At 49.2% G+C, this 16,331-nt stretch overlaps 1 protein-coding gene and 1 long non-coding RNA gene across 5 annotated transcripts in view; one reads left to right on the top strand and one right to left on the bottom strand.

The window, feature by feature from the left end:
• HDLBP (high density lipoprotein binding protein) overlaps positions 1–16,285 on the bottom strand; it is a 39,618-nt gene extending 23,333 nt beyond the window's left edge. The window contains exon 1 of one of the 3 annotated variants that reach the window (XM_075157731.1): positions 16,139–16,285. The gene's annotated coding sequence lies outside the window, so the exon portion shown is untranslated. Of the gene's footprint in view, positions 1–1,241; positions 1,345–16,138 lie in introns of those variants that run through there. The other 2 variants (XM_075157733.1, XM_075157732.1) reach the window with 2 other exon arrangements.
• Positions 1,456–14,859, top strand: LOC142085659 (uncharacterized). 2 transcript variants are annotated; one of them, XR_012674773.1, is made up of 3 exons: positions 1,456–3,527; positions 10,985–11,347; positions 14,050–14,859. It is a non-coding gene; the product is annotated as an uncharacterized LOC142085659 (long non-coding RNA). The 2 variants fall into 2 exon arrangements; XR_012674772.1 differs by lacking the exon at positions 14,050–14,859 and having other exon boundaries at positions 10,985–11,731.
• Positions 16,286–16,331: the final 46 nt, after the last annotated feature.

Below are 16,331 nucleotides of genomic sequence, written 5' to 3' on the forward strand. Positions count from 1 at the left end.
CCCCTCGGGCAGCGCCCGCCTTCCCCGGGACAACGGCGCGGGCAGCGCGGCAGCGGGCACGCCGCCGGGGCCAGGCGGAGAGGCGCCCCTCCGCCCCCCTCCGCCCCCCTCCGCCGTGCCCGGCCGCGCCAGGGGAGCCTCCGGGCGCCGCGGCCCAGGCCAGGCCAGGCCAGGCCGAGGCGGGCGGCGCCGCCAGCGCCACCTCAGCACTGCCGGCACCGGGGGCGGGGCGGCGGGGCGGGGCGGGGCCCTTAAAGGGCCCGGCCGGGCCCCGCTGTCACCCGCGCCCCCCGCGCGGGGCTGAGCGGGAGGGGGGCGGCGGCGGCGGGGCGCTCCAACGCACCGCCCGAGCGGGAACGGGAGCACGCGGGCGCCGCGGGGCGGGGGCAGCAGCAGCCCCAGCCCGGCGCGGCCCTCCGGGCTGCAGGCCAGGGGCGGCCGCGTCACGCAAGCGGGGGAAAGGTGCTCCGGCGGGGGGCCCGGTGACAGCCCCCGAGCTCGGCTCCGCGGCTGCCAGAAAGCTGCCGGTGGCGGCAGCGAGGCAGGCGCGGGGCTGGGCGGACACAGCCTGCCCCGAGTCCGGCATTAGCACCTTCCCGAAGCCCGCTCGCCCCCGCCGGTGGCCCAGGAAGCGGGGCCGGGGCGCTCGCCCCTCTAGTCACGACAGAAGCACAGCCGCTCAGTCCCCGCGACCCGGGGGAAGGCTGCCCGCCGCCGGCGCTCCGCGGGCTGATGCAGCGCTGGACGAACGCCCGCCGCCGACCGTTTTGGCTCGTACCAGGCGCAAACCCTCCGACCACCGGGGACGACATGAGGCCGCCCCGTCCCGCACCGCTCCCGGCAAAAGGGACCACGCTATGCCGCGGCTCGGCCCGTGCCGCCCCCTCCCCACGCACCCGCGGGGCCCAGCGTCCCCATCAGCCCGGCCCCGGGACGGCGCTACCCGACAGCTGCTGCCGACCGGCACAGCCGCGTCGGCGCCGGCCGAGGCCGCGCCGCCGGACCCCCACCCTCCCGCCGCCGGCTGCCCCGAGTGCCCCCTTCTCCGAGCGGCCCCCGCCGGACTTTGTCCGGCCCGGCCGGCGGGAAGTTGGCCTGGAGTTTCCCGACGGCGCCGACACGTCGGTGCCCAGGGGGAGGAAGCGAGGCCGCGCCGCGCCGGGCCGCCCCCCCGCCCCGCCAGCCTCCACGTCGGCGCCGCGGCCGCAGCGGAGGGGCCGCCCCCGTCCCCCGTGACTCACTCCGGCCGGTGCCCGCTCGCCCGCCCTGCTGGAGAACCGGAGCGCTCCTGGGAGAGCGGCGCGGCGCCCGCCCCGGCGCCTATATAGGCCGGGCCGCTGCCAATCCCCGGCCCGCACGTCAGCGGGACATGCCCCTTCCCGGCGGGGCCGGCCCGCCACGCGTGCCCCGCGCCGCCGGGGGCGCCCCGCCGCCTGCCCGCCGCGGCGGAGCGGAGCCGCGGCCCGGCCCGGGAGTCTGCGGCTCTGGCGGCAGCCGCGCTCCCGCCGCCCAGCCCGGCCCGGCCCGGCCCGGCCCGCGGGACTTCACGGCGAGGGACGGGAGCCGCAGGTGGCTTCCACCCGCGCTGCGCGCCCCGGGGGCCGAGCCGCCACCCGCTCCTGGCTGAGACCCGCAGGAAGGCCCCCGGCCGCCTTCCCTGAAACAACGGATTCGCGTGCAGAGAGCGCCTGCCGCCCGCGACCCGGCGGCTCCACGGATGCGAGGGCTAGAGCTGCCGCAGAGCCCACACGGCTGCTGTCCCCAGCGCCGGCCCGGGCCCCTCTGCGGTCCCAGGACTCAGTTCCGCTCCCCAGAGCTGAGAATTACCGGCTTTGTTTGGCAGAGGCCGGTTTCACACAGCGTTAGCGAGCTGGAGCGGCTCATGAGGGCTCCGATCAGTCTGAAAACCTCAGCTGGCACCGGAGAGCAGCGAACACCCGGGGCTTCTGCCCTGTCCCACAAGTGGAGAGGGACAGTGAGGCTCGAACCCCGGGCGGCCAGTTCCTCCTCCTCCTGCGCAGTCTGTGTCAAAGCAGCAGCTACGCGATGGTGAGGTTGCAGACAGGAGAAGGGGCAAGGTAAGAGCAAGATGAAAAAAAAAAAACCTTAAAAAAAAAAAAATTCCTCCGTGCCCCCCGCGCCCCCCCAAAAAAACCCACCCAAAAACGAGCCTCTCCTTATTCCAATCTCTAATGTGAAAATGGGAATAGCGAAGGAGGGGAGAGGCAAGCCAGCAAGCACAATACCCTCCTTTCCTGCAGAGAGGATGTTTATTAAAGTTTGTGCAATATAGATGTTTTTAATTATTAGCCCTGCACCCTCAGGGAACTGAAGAAGAAAAAGTCACATCAGTGTAAAAATACATGGAATTTGAACTGATTTTTGCATTAGCTCAGTCTCTGCCCATTTTCCTATACAGGATTAATTTTCCTCATCATTCATAACTTGCATTTAGTGACTGGTTTTCTCATTCACGCCCTGCTCTCTCCCAGACCCTAGCAAACTGAACGCAAGAACCTGCTTTGTGGAGCTCTGACCACAGAAATGTGAGGTCTTTGGAATAACTGCTTTTGATTACATGCAGTAATTTTTAGAGATATTCATGTGATGTATTTATGGAAACATGGATGGTATTTAGCCTTAAGTAAAATTATGATTACTTAATATTATTGAACAAGAGTAGGGGATTTCTCTGGTTTTCCTCTTTCAATCCTATGGCTGGGAGGACATCATTAAAGTACTTCAACTTTTTGACACAAACAATTTACCACTGTAAATAAAAATACACTCGAGGGTGAAATCAGGAAGTATGTTAAAGGGAGGAGGAGAACAGTCATCAAGAGTTGACACCCTGCCCAGGCACCACCATCACCCATCTCCCCCCACCCCAGCCTCTCCTCAAAAAGTCTGTCACTCTCTGCGAGGATGCAGGGATACCCCTCCAAGCACGGGGCTGCCGCACAGAAAGGCGGCAACCACTGCTGCCACGTCATATATGCTCCAAGAGCTAGCTCAGGTTCCTCTGACAAAAACCGTCTAGGCTGTGGATGCCAGCAGCACCCCATAAGACACGCGAGCAGGCTGGTGCCTACCAAGACAAAGATGGCTCATGCAAAAGCAGAGCTTCGGGGACCTGGGCAAACGGCAGCACCTCGAGAGTTTGGAAAATTCTGCTTCCAGGCAGCAGCTGGGAGTGCGGGGGATTGTAATTTGGGACTTGGAGCCTAGCACTCTGAACCTTGGTCGAGGTGCACGATGCTTTTCTGGTGCTTTCACTCCCTCGTGTTTATCTCCCCAGCGCAAAGCAAGCAGCCTCCTTTCAAAGCTCTAACTTCGCTGCGTCCAATTAACTCCGACATGGATAAGTACTGCGATCCCCTGTGCCGGGGGAGCAGAGGAGCATCACAACCCCCAGCCTAGAGCATCCTACTGAAACACCCACATCCTTCTCCCTCAACTCCGTCTCATTATCTGGTTCAGCAGGGGCCCTCTGTGGGGACATGCCACCTTGTGCCTATGGGACAACGGTATGCCCCTCTTCTGCTCTGTCTATGTAGTGTTCTGTCTATGTAGTGTTGCTGCAGCCACTGGGGTTGCTAGGACTTTATGGATTTCTGGCTTTTATCACATCTTCCTCTCTGGGACTGTTTAAGAGGGAATCTTCCCCGCGTGTTTCTGTAGCTCTTCCTTTATTTGCAGCTGCAAGTGGTGGGAGGGAAGCCTGCCAGGCCCAGAAGTTACTAGAAGGCCTAGCGCATCCGCTGTGTGCCACCCTCAAATAATGATTTTTGCTGAAGGAAACCTGTCACAGGCTGTTCTCCTTAGAGGAAGATCTTCCATGGGGGGAAGAGCTCCCCTCCTCCGTGGCGGGGAGAGCACACCTTTCCTCCCACGTTCAGTAAGTACAGAAGTGTCCTGCACATGGGCAAAAGCACATTTAGAGGATGCTAGGAGGCCTATTCTGACCTGCCGCTCCTCCTGTGAGCACAACATTGACCATCAGCGTCCCACCCTGTCCCTCTTCTTCAACAAGGCAATGGGGTAGGGGCAGAGAGAGGCCTGCAGGGGCTGCTTGTCATGGAGATGTGTGTAAAATGGCTCCTCTAGAAGCCAGGCATAGGAAATTTTGGTAGCTGACGGAAAAGGAGACAGAAGAAGGTACCCAACCCCAAACACTAACCTGCCCCTCTCCCTCTAGCATCCCGTAATTTGGCAGCATTACAACAGACCCTGGTTTCATGACTTGTGAGAACAACTGAAAAGGAAGCCTCCCAAAAAGAGCACCAATGTGTGACAGAAAGGATAAAGGCTTGGGCAATACATGGTTTCCACAGCTTAGCAAACTGGCAGCTCATATCACCAGTCTGAGGGAGGACACAGAAATGGGACCAGCAAAAATATGAAATGCACATAGAGATAAAACTAACACTGAACAGGTTTGGGTTTTGGTTTTTTGGAACACGTGAAAGCAAAGGTTGAGGAGTTAAGAAGCTTTCCATAATCACACCACTCCAGGACCCTTGGGGAAGGGAGAGGAAACTTTCAGCTCCTTAAACCACTGGAGCAAAGACCACAAAAAGGTTGGTCTTTCCTGGCACATTCACCCTCAGCTGAGCTAGGATTTTGCAAAGGATTTTTTCTAGCCTGTTCTTATTTTCTGTTGTTATAAGAGATCCCTATTTTTCCTGCCAGAAACTGCAAGCCTTATTTGGAAAGCAACCCAAGTATGCTCCAAAGAGTGTGTGCTGTGACTTTATTTCCTGTTAAATATAACTCCAGATTTCTAAAACTGTACAAATAAGCACCCTTTTTGTACTCTGGGTGCTTATTCCATACACTGAAGTCAGAGAACACCACAAAAGAACTGCCCCTGAAAGTATCCATTTCAGCACATCCCTCACCAGTGGCATGAAGAGAAAATCTTCTCCAAAAGAGAAATACTTTGGATCATAGTAGAAAAAAAAGTAGAAGAGGATTCAGGACGCAGGGCACTTGTATGCCAGAGAGTACTTGGGTTCTCAGCCAAAGCAAGCAAGATATGCCTCTCAGCTCTAAAGCTATTGCTATGGCTTGCCATGGGATCTTTCAACAGAATGTTTTTATTTCTACAGGAAAACCTCTATTAAATTGAAATTAAGGGTCCAATTATATAGATCCTTCTGCTAAGAGAATGAAAAAAGTTTCATCATAAAAAATGACTGAACGTGAGTTCACATGGCTTATGTCTCAGTGACTTTGAGACCAGATTTTCTTTACTTGCCACGAGGAAGGAAACTTCCAGGGACGTGCAAGTCAGGCACCTCTCTTCCCCATTCACACATCAGTACTAAGAAGAAATGATTCTATAGGCTAAATTCTGCCCCTCGGATGTAGTTAATGCAAGCCCACCATCTTCAGAGGCCCACTGTAAATACCCAAGTAGAGAACTGCTGGTAGAAAAAGAGAAGTGTACCCAAGCCTATACACTAATCCCAACTCCAACCATTTAGACATGTGAAGAAGGGAGGGAGGTGAAAGGAAGATGAACGACTGCATGTGTTTGTCTCACACGAGACCTAGGTGGTATAAATAAGGGCTCCCAGGGGAGTGTAACACCACTTACCTTTCTCCTGGTAAACCTACATTGTTTATCGAGGGCAATTCTCTTGCACAAGCAGAAGAGCCTACCAGGCACTGAAGGAAGGTGACTAACCTCAGCAGGCCTCTCAGGCCAAATGGTTGTTTAAAAGACATTTATTTCCTGGGCACCCTGACAATAAAATTATGCAACTGTCAGCTAGCAAACAATATATACACTGCCCTTCCTAGACTATCATAGGGTGCTCTATAAAAAGGGGAAAGCAAAATAGGTAGGAAGAAGAGGAGCAACTTACTGGTGTAGACAGAGTTCTAGTGTGAACAAGTAGCTTCAAGCCCTCTGCAAAGAGGAAAAGCTGCTAGTTAAGGGGTAGATACGCAAGTTTTACACAGGGACACTGTGAGAAAACTAGATTTACTGGTTAATGTAGACAAACCAGTCAAGAGACTCGAGCTCTACTCTTAGTTTTGCTGCTGATTTGGTGAATTGACTGGTTACATTCTCTTGGTTGCCCTGGCTGTGCGCACACAGCGGTATTGGTTTACTCTGTGGACTCATTATTTCATTTCGGGTTGTTCAGAATGCTTGGATGCCAGGTGCTACGACAAAACAAATGCCATTTCAGAGATGAGGAAGAAAGTCAATGGACAGTTTAAAATCAATCCAAAAGCAAAGCAAAAGGAAGCCATAGAGGACAGGTCAGAGTCTGTCCTTCCACTTACATTGGGAGAGAAATCTGATTACTTAACACAAACTTGGCTTTCAGAAGAAGTTAGGATTTCAAATAACCAAGATAAAATGGAATAGATAAAATGGAATGAGATGAGAAGTAATACATTCAGACCAAGAATGACTGAGGTGAATTTCCAATCTGTATTTCGGAGATGGGTACAGGCAAATTTAGGAATTGAAAAGGTTGTCAAAGTAGAAGCAAATTTCAGGTTCTTGGCCCTGGGGAGCCTTTGAAGAGGAATACTTTTTAAACATGAGGGACAAAGTGAAATAAAGTATCTTCCTGTGGTGTTTTTCACAGTAAAGCAAAACACTGACTTGACTCAAGAATGGGAAAAGAGATTCAGAAAACGAAGATTCCTGATATATTGCCTGGAAAGTGGCAATAGCACAGAGTAGCAGAAGTGAAACAAATCACAGAAATTCCGGACATCTGACAACAGGCTGGAAGTCCGAGTCTCTGGGGTCTCTAGTCCAACCTCCTGCTCGAAGCAGGGTCAGACCAGGGCATTCAGGGCTTGCTTCAGTCAAGTCTTGAAAACCTTCAAAGCTGCACAAATTTTCTGGGCAACCTGTTCCAATACCTGACTATCCTAACAGTGAAAATGGTTTCTTACTTGCAGTCAGAACCTTTAATTTCAGTTTTGGCTCTATAAAGAGCTGATGTGAACTTGCTTTTTGATTTAAATTACCACCACACTGTGTGCTCATCATAGGCAGGTGCTTTCAGAGTGGTGCTGCAGCACTGTGCACTGTTCAACCTGCACTGCAGAAGAAAAAAAATCTTCTACAAATAATTAGCTGAGAGCTACTTCCCAAAGCCTGCTTGGATACTTGCAGTTTAATATCACAGTTACCCAAGAAGTGAGGATTGCGGAGATACTGCAGAACAAAGCACACACTATTTCCTTTCTGTTCTTCAAAAGGAAACTCTCACTTCACCCTCCTTTGGCTACTGGGTTGGAGTTCTTTTGTTTACCTTTTCAGTGTCTCTTGTTCCCTCTCCCTTGGCAATTGCAATACAAAATGAACACGTGGCAATTTTTTTTTTTTTTTTTTTTTTTTAAAGAGATGTTGCCAGAAGCTCTCATGCAGTACATATCACGTAGCTTGGAAAGGCAAGGGACTTGCAAGCCCTAAACGCACCCTTTTTCACATTAACTGTCATATATTTAGAAAATTCAAAGCTGACCGTGTCCCTTAGCTTGAACTTGTCACCATGCTCCCTAAGACCAGACGGGTACTCTTAGGCTGATGTTTTGCAGGGCAGAATTTAAGGACCTGCTTATGGCAGTTTATAAAGATGACATTGACTTCTTTTCACAGAGACTCAATTAGGTAAATATATACAGCAAATGAAAAAAAAAATTAAGAAAAGTGGCAAACTAAATGAGATGTCTCAAATGACATTTTTCAGAGGGTAGGGGGTCAATTTGCAACTTAAGCATGGAAATGATAAATAGTAATTTATTTTTCTCCGTTTTGTTTGGTTTTGGGTTTTTTTGTTTAGTTGGGGTTTTGTTTTTGTTTTTGTTTTTTTTTTTAAATCTTGCTTAGCTACTTTGATTCTAAATATCGTACAGAAAAACCTAAGGAAGGTTGTTCATGGCTCCTTGAAAGATTTTAAAGATTCTAAAGATTCCTCAGTTACTAATGTTTATTGGATAACGAAGACTTAAGAGAATGCCGGAGCTCCATTTTTATAAACTTTCTATGTGCTCTGGTATGTTTTCCACCGAGTTCCAGTTCCCCAAGTCACACGGCTTCACAAGACTCTCCAGTTTTGTAGATCTTTTTTTTCTTTATTTCCATCTTTCAGTTACAATAAGCAGTTTGAAAATATAACCCAGAAAAGTTAGCATTATTGTGACAAACAAAAACCTCAAAAGAATAAAATAATTAAACTTGCAGGGAAGCTAGTGCTTTGTTTGGAGAGGGAAGGAACAATTCAAAACTGAAAAAATAGTTCTTCACTTTGGCAACAATTCCCTGAAAAGCCATTAAAGTAAATATCTGATTCCAACTGCCACTTTTTAAAAGCAACGATAGGACCCTCGCTATTTAAGCACAGCCTTCCCTTTGTCCTATTCATAGCACATGCAACAGGGGCTCAACATATCCACAGACAAGCACTAATTCCTAATCTCTGCTAGGCCAAGCAAAAGGCTCTTCATGTGTTAGACAGAATTACATCACGGTGATCTAAACTGACAGTGAAAAAACCAGACAGTCTTCTCTTCCAAATCTGCAAGGCCACTCTAAGCCTGCTATGAAAGAGAGAGAGAGATAGCGAGAATTCAGAGTAAAACTATTTCCATTAACTGTTACCAATAATATTATTTTATGTTTAAAACCTCTCTTCATTACTGAATCATTTCCAGTCCCACCCTGCTCATCTTTGGGCTGAACTAGAAGGGTACATGTGCCATTTTAGGTACAAATTTTTTGCTTTGACACCTCATGCTGTACAGTCCTCCACCCACACATTGTTATTGTCTTTTGGATTAACAGAATAGTGCCCTGAGCAATATGAGTTTTCAAGTAAAATAGAGAGGTTAACATTTCTTAAATTTCCAAGAACTACTGAACTTCTCTAAATATTCACTGCTTGCTCTCATTTTTAGCCACAACTCTGCTGCAATCAACAGAGCCATCAACTGAGTATTTTAATTTCATGAAACTATTTATAAGAGCAGGTGTAGAACTTTAAAGTTTCCTCAACGCTACTTAACCAGCTCTACTTTTAAGCAAGTCACATATCTACAGCTTGCTATTCTCCGGAGATTTCAAGGGTCTTTGTAAGACCACGCACCTAAATCCCAGCAGGCTATACCAACTGCTGAAGTATTCATTTTGAAAACAAAAGCATATGCAATAACAGACCAACCATAACATATTTCCATCCGTACGTTCACCCTGCCTGCTCTGTGAGTTGTTCTTTTCGGCTTTCCTTTCAAGTGCTCCAACACAAGTTCACGTTCAGCTTTATCACTTGAACAGAGATAACAGCAAACTTACTTTCTACTGTGCAATGGAAACAGTCGGGGCCTGCTTTGCAAAGAGCAGAGCCCCGCTCCCCTCTCTGGGAAGGGCAGGGGAGGTCAGACAGCCCACACGGTCTCCAGTGCCCACTGGAGAGACACAAACACCCCCAACTCCTCACCCAAGGCTGCAGCTGGGACAAGCAGCAGCAAGTACATCTTGATCGCTCCTGGCCTCTCGCCCCACTGGGGCTTTCTCTGGCTTTGCCTCCGTCCCTTCCAGTGCATCAACTCCAACCCTTACTCCCTTCCTTTTTCCTAACTCGACCCATGTATCCATCCCATGCCCCATGTCCCTGTTCCTGCCACGCAGCCTGGCCTATGCTTTGTTTGTCACTCACCTTTGGCAAATATCCAGTTTATTTTGTGAAATATCCAGTTTAGTTCTCAGTGCCAGAAATGCAGGGATAGCCAGAAACACAGTACCAGAAACAACAGGAAGAGAACCAGCAAGTGGTATTACTGCAGGTGGTACCACCCAAATTGAGCAACGTTCCTCTGAAAAAGGTCTTCACTGATTTTTCAGACAACCCGCTGCAAAACCTTTTCAATACCAGTCAACCAAAACTAGTGAGGGTTGGGGAAAAGGGACAGGGGAATGATGCCCATGCTACGTGCCAATACTCTAAACCAAGCCTGACATCTGAATGATGCAAGAAGATTATTCCAGTTATCCAATCCCCGATGAAAAATATGCCAGAGGTTAGCTTTATGAAAGCTAGCCATACCTGTCTCATGATATTTTCTGTAAGATATGACACTGGTAACCTTCCTTTAAAACCAGAGTCCTGATATGGGTCAGACAGCACTTTTATGGGCTTTGACGGAGACCCCAATAAGTAATTATCAGCTTAATAATACAGGGACACAGCTGGGTCCTGCCACCTCCAAGCTGAATAGTAATAGTCAAAACACTGCAGGGTTTCAAGACTTTCCTCCTTAAAATTTAGTTAGTTGCTGGGATATCGGACTACTAAATGCACAGCTACAGCACATCAATATCAACTGCCGTGATATCAGCACTCGCTTCCAGAAATTTTCAATCACAGATATTTCCTGTGCAGGTAAAAGTTACAGTGTATACACAAGTTATATGTGTGAATGCTTTTACCAGAATCACCCCGATTTGTGACATACATTTATATGTAAGTCACTTGTGGAATTCTGTTTGTTGGTTTGGGGTTTTTTTTTTGCTTCTTTGGGTGCTTGTTTTCTTTTCTTCCATTAATGCAAAATAGATCTATCGGTTCCATCCCCGAATTTTTCCCAAATGGTTCTTTCTCATCAGTGAAAAATATTTAGAAAAGATGACAAAACTGTTTCTGGAAAACAGTTCCAGACACTGTGATGCTGGGTGTAAGAGAATCTGGTACTACTTCCATTTTGCATCAACGAGTAAATCCATTTTACTTTACAATCAAATTAAACAGCGTCATTTAAGGAAGGTCGCATGAATATTACTGTGCTATTCAATCCTCTCAAAGGCAAAACTTTTCCTGTGAATCATCGTTTCTTGGTGTCTTACAGCTACTGAACCAATCCCTTCCCTTCTCCCAGTGCTGTTTTTCCATTGAAGTTAAACTCATTATGATTTCCTCTAACTGACCCTTTTGTGGTCCATCTTTTCTCTCAGGTTTCTCCCTGTTTTTTCTGCCAGCTGCTTTGCAAGCACCTCTTTTGTGACTCTAGCTGGACATAGCTCCTTGCTTCAACCCCTGCTCCTCACAAAAGAGTGACGTGCTTCCATCGCTGCCTCAGCAACACGGCCAGCTCCCACGGTACGGACAGCTGTGGCCAAGGTCAGCCCCCCACACCCACATGGCCGCTGGACCAAGACTGCCCTGCTCCACCTGCCTGCCCCGCTCAGGAACCTGCTCCTGGCACCAGGGCCACGTGCTGCTCCTGCCGGGACCAGAGATTTCTTCCCAAGTCAAACAATTGCCAAAAGTGCAATTAAAGAGACTTCACTGAGGCGAGAGCATTGCTAGAACCATAAGTGTAATGACAAGTTTCCCTCCCCGCCCAATGTAAATACCACTACCATTTTTCTTTATTTAGAGCGGTAAGCAGAAATCCAACTGGCTTTCTTACATACAAACACGTACATAAATGCACATCCCCTGCCTTCTTTGCAGAAGCTACCTATTTAGCCCTCCCCAAAACACAGGAATGCACAGACACAAAGACACAAAGTATGCCGAGATTAAACCAAATGTTTTTTTGAATCAGCTGAAGTCAAGAAATTAGCACTGTGAGGTATAAATGTACCTACGTTATTTACATGCTAATATATCTAGTAATAATTTGCAAAACAGTAGATACCTTCAAGGCTTGAAAGATCTACCAGATGCAAGATTCAACAAAATTGAACCAGTCGTGAGAGACAAGTGATGACTACCAGCAAGTTCAAAGAAAAGTATCTGTATTATATGGTAGCTGCTGGAAAGGATACTCGTATTTCTGAGATACTGCTGTGAAAATACCAGAGCTTGCGTAGGTAGAACACCAAATAATGGAAAAAAGAACCACTTTGGCTTTAACATACATAATTTTCCTACGAAACAAAATAAACCCAGAACACTCATCACAGCCTGACCATCTTTCCTTGTTAGAATTAAAACCTTAAACACATAAATCTTCTAGCAACCCCAATATTCTATGCACGTAAAATATTCTAAATAAAGAAGCTTTTCCCCCTGCTTCAGCCAGAACTTTGCCTCCTTGTTTATTGATACATCTTTTTTCAACCTGACTCCCTGATTCTCTTCCACACCATGAGAACTATGGGGCAACGTGAGTTCATAGAAAGAAGATGGGGAAAAAGGTCACTAGACTTATTAGGCATGCAGGACATAAGCAGTCTTTCTTTTAAAGCTAAAGGACAGCTAAATATAAAGCCACATGCTGAATTCTCTCAGGTATAATTCCACACCCAGGATAAGCTTGTAACCCCAAATTATTCTTCTAAAACTAGGAATTGCTAAAACGAAGAGAGCTCTTGAAACAAGCCCTGAACTTGGACACTAGACTCTTGCCTTAATAACCAGCCTAGCACAAGCACCTGGGGTCCAGAGACCAGCTCTAGGTGTCTCTTGAGCTCCTCCGCAATCCCTCCCCAACAGGCCCTACTGACCAGGACCCTCCCTTCCATTCCAAATGCAGTCTCATGGCCCGCAATAAATACCACAGCCTCCTGGTAACACTGACTCTGCTGGAATGTCTTCTAGACCAAAGCCCTAGAAAAAACAATAAGCAAAACAAAAAACCACCAGCAAAGCCACCACGCTACACAGTACAACCTAATGCTCTCTTCTTTCAAGGTGAAGGTAACTAGGAAGAGGAACAGAGGCCTAATCCTGCAGCTGCGTTTTACTTTCCTATCTCTTCTTTATCTGTTTTCATATTCTAATACAAATAACACCCACTTAATTCTTGCACAGACCCACGTTGCAAAAGTTTTACAGGCTCTGGGTCTCTCAGTAACATGCTCTTGGACAAGTTAGACGCGTTACATCCTGGGTGAACATACCTTTCTCAGCCCGCTTTAAAAACCCCTGTTGGAACTTCTTCAGCAGTGCATGTCTTTGTGAAGATTACAACAGCATTTCCATACGAGTAACGCTACAGAGAAAAGGCTATTATTGCATTTGATCCACAGGGCGCTAAAAGGCTTGTATTTCTCGTTACGGTGTCTTGCCTGGCTATGCTTGGGTGCCTACTCCTGCTAAGGATGAGACTGACTGATCTGTAATTTCTCTCTCTCTGGCGGCAAGGAAAGCGCAAAGGCAGTTTCCAGACCCCGCCTTTACTGCTTGCCAGTTTCAAAACACCCATGAAGACACTTGCCAGTCTTGCTATTTTGCTTTAAGGTTCATTTTATAAGCTCTGCACAGTATAGGCCTGAGGATTTCCTTCTGTAGAATTCTTGAATACAAAACAAAGTTGAACCATGGTTGAGTGACCTTTTTTTAGAGAGAAACAACATTTTCACATACATCTGATATTCTACAGAAACCCACGCCTCAAATTGTCAGATACCCTCCCAGTCATGATGAATGAACTTTTTCAACCACGCACCCGCATTCAGTTTGAACACTGTGGACTGGTCTCAGTGCCACTGCTGACTACTCTAACCATCTGACTGGTAGTGACCTGGCTGAATTACCTGAATTCTCACATTAGCACAATCATAAGTGCATTTGTATCAGCTTAACATGCTTCTTTATGCAAACGGAAGAGTATGTTTTGGGAAAGGCGGTTGTCAGCTGAAATATTGTAACCGATAAAACATCCCAATTTTCTCTGAAAAGGTGTGAACTGCACAGGCTGGCTTGTCTGGCTGGGATGGCTCTCCACACTGATAACAGCTACGAAATCCAAGGTTACTGATCTCTCTTCTAGCAGACCATACTGTCTTCAGAAGCAGCTTAATGTGAACTGGAAAAAAGACTAGCTACTTGACTAAGAACAACTGCCCTTATCCTACCAAAAATGAGTTACTATTGTTACCATTATGCTACATAACATAATGATAATGTTACAATCCAATTCCAAATCAAAAGGAAATCTCTTCCCTTTTCCTCCACCTCTTCCTTGATCATCCCAGTCTAGAGAAGTGAGACCAATGAAAAAGTGGGGAACATAAGAACCTTTAACAGATAAGAAGTAGTGTCTTAATTTTTTCACCTTTGCAGGCAGAACTGGGGGAGAGGAGGGAAAGAAGACAACAAGAAATCAGCTTAACTTGCAGTGAAGGAGGAGACGAGAATATGTGTCACACTATCAGGAAAGAAACACCAGAACAATTTACATAGGACAAACACAGAGCAATCTTTCTTAACCGCTTCTTAGAAGCCACTTAGAAAACTGTCTTTTGAGAATGATCTAGGCTTACTGTATCTCGCCGCAGTGGCAAAGCTCAGACTAGAGGGTTACACTGCCTCTTCCACTCTACATTTACAGGCCTCCAGATATTGTTACCTCCACATCTAGCAAGAGCTTTTCCTGTGCCTGTCATTCTGATCTGTGAAAAACTATATTACTGTGGACTTTTTTGGAAGGAAAAGGTTGGGGTTTTTTTGTGGCTTGAGTATGTGGGTGGCCCTGCCTATGATTTGGGCCATGCTGCATGAAAATCCACGTACAAACAGGAAGACTGTTTTACTAACAGCTTAAATCTAAACAGGCAAACGGTTGGAGATACAGAGCTTTAGCAGACACAGAGCTACAAATTACATCACCGCTTCCTTTCCTGCCTTGCCTCTGATGTAGATTCCTGTACCAGAGGGAGGGATATCCAACCCGCCTACGAAACGATACCTGAAACACCACTTTCCAGTCTTGTTTGGGAGGGGGGGGAAAAAAAAGCCATTATACTAGCTGTTAAATTGTTTTCTAACTGAAAACAATTGCGTAGCATTAGGATAGCAACAGTACGAAAAATGGAGACTAAATCATCGGGCAGCAGCTTTACTTGCCTTACTAAATAGAAAACATGCAATAAAGCAATACAACACATATCAGTGTGCAGAATTTCCTCTGTCATTACACAACAGTATAGGAAAAGAATTGACTCCTTCAAACTCCTTAGGACTGTGAACGTCTCCAATTTTCACTTCCCAGCCACAGAGTTGTGAATTTGGATTAAAATTCTAAAAGAGTTGTGAATTCAAGGACCTTGGCTCATCTCATCAGTTATGAGTGAACTGCTGTTGGTATTACTAACATTCCCAGCACGATCTGCTCTCTTGTGTCTCATCTTTCAGTGGAAGGAATTGCTCTTGCCAGTTGGGAATCCTTCCTACTGTTTGGGGAAGGCCAGAATGGGAAGATCATGTGTCGAGCCACTTTAGTTATAGCCAAGCTGGGCCCAAGGATCACAAACTCCCCGCACTTGACCCTCTTCAGTTCTGCTTGATTGCTGGATCACCCTGTTCTAGAAATAACCTGCCATAAAGCCATACTACAGGACTAGAGAGCAGTTCAGTAAAGAGGCAGAATTTCCCCTCTATCACACAGAGGCAGCTGGCTCTACCTGAAGAGCCACAGGTGAGGCAGAAACCCTTCTCCAGCCCATGACCGCAGCCTCAGCTTTCGGGCCCACCAGTGGTCCAAGAGGAGACTATTACGCTCAAGCTCGATCTCGAAGAGCCCGAAGCAGACCGGGCCTCGGGACATAGGACGGGATCTGCCACCCAGCCGAAGGCGGGGGGGGGAAGGCGACCGCATCCGTGCTGTCAAGGCTGGAGGCGTGCGAGCCCTCCTCAGCCCCGTCCCCTCAGGGGCGGCCCGAACACCCCCGGTTGACTCGGGGGGCGGGGGGGATGCGGGGCATGACTCATGTTTTTTGTCCGCTCCCTGGCTGGCACCGGAGCGCTCCCCGCCGCCGACGCAGCGCGGGGCGGCGGCTGCCAGAGGGAGCGGCGGCGGGGGAGGCCGGCGGGAAGGAGGCCGGCGGCGGGGGGGGGGGCCGGCGGGAAGGAGGCCGGCGGGGGCCCCTCCGCGCAGCCCCCGCACCCCGTCTCCATGGGAACGGGGGGGCGCCCCGGCGGCACGTGGCTCACCCCGCGCCAATCGGAAAGGCCCAGACCATAGAGCAGAGCCGGGCGCTCGCTAGACATGCCGCCCGCGGAGGCCGTCTCTCTGCTGCCGCCATCTTGTTGGAGGCAGCGGAACCCGCCCGGCCGCAGAGCCGGGCCCGCGCCCTCGTCCCGCTTACCTGAGGCCCAACCCACCCCCCGCCGCCCTCCCGCGCGGCCGGCGCCGCCGGGCGCGGGGCCGGCTTTACCTCTAGTAGGCCCGCAGCGAAGCCTATGCTGGATACGAGGCCGAGGGGCCGGCCGCCATCTTGGTAAAGAAGAGGGATGTGCGTGACCTACCAACATACGGGTGGTCCCTCCCCCACGTCCCCTTGGCCGGCGGGTTGCTATGGGAATGGGGCGGGCGCATGCGCGCCGACCCCTGCGCGGCACCTCCCGGCA

This window comes from Calonectris borealis, chromosome 9 (genome assembly GCF_964195595.1).
Source record: "Calonectris borealis chromosome 9, bCalBor7.hap1.2, whole genome shotgun sequence".
In the NCBI taxonomy this organism is placed as follows: Eukaryota; Metazoa; Chordata; class Aves; order Procellariiformes; family Procellariidae; genus Calonectris; species Calonectris borealis.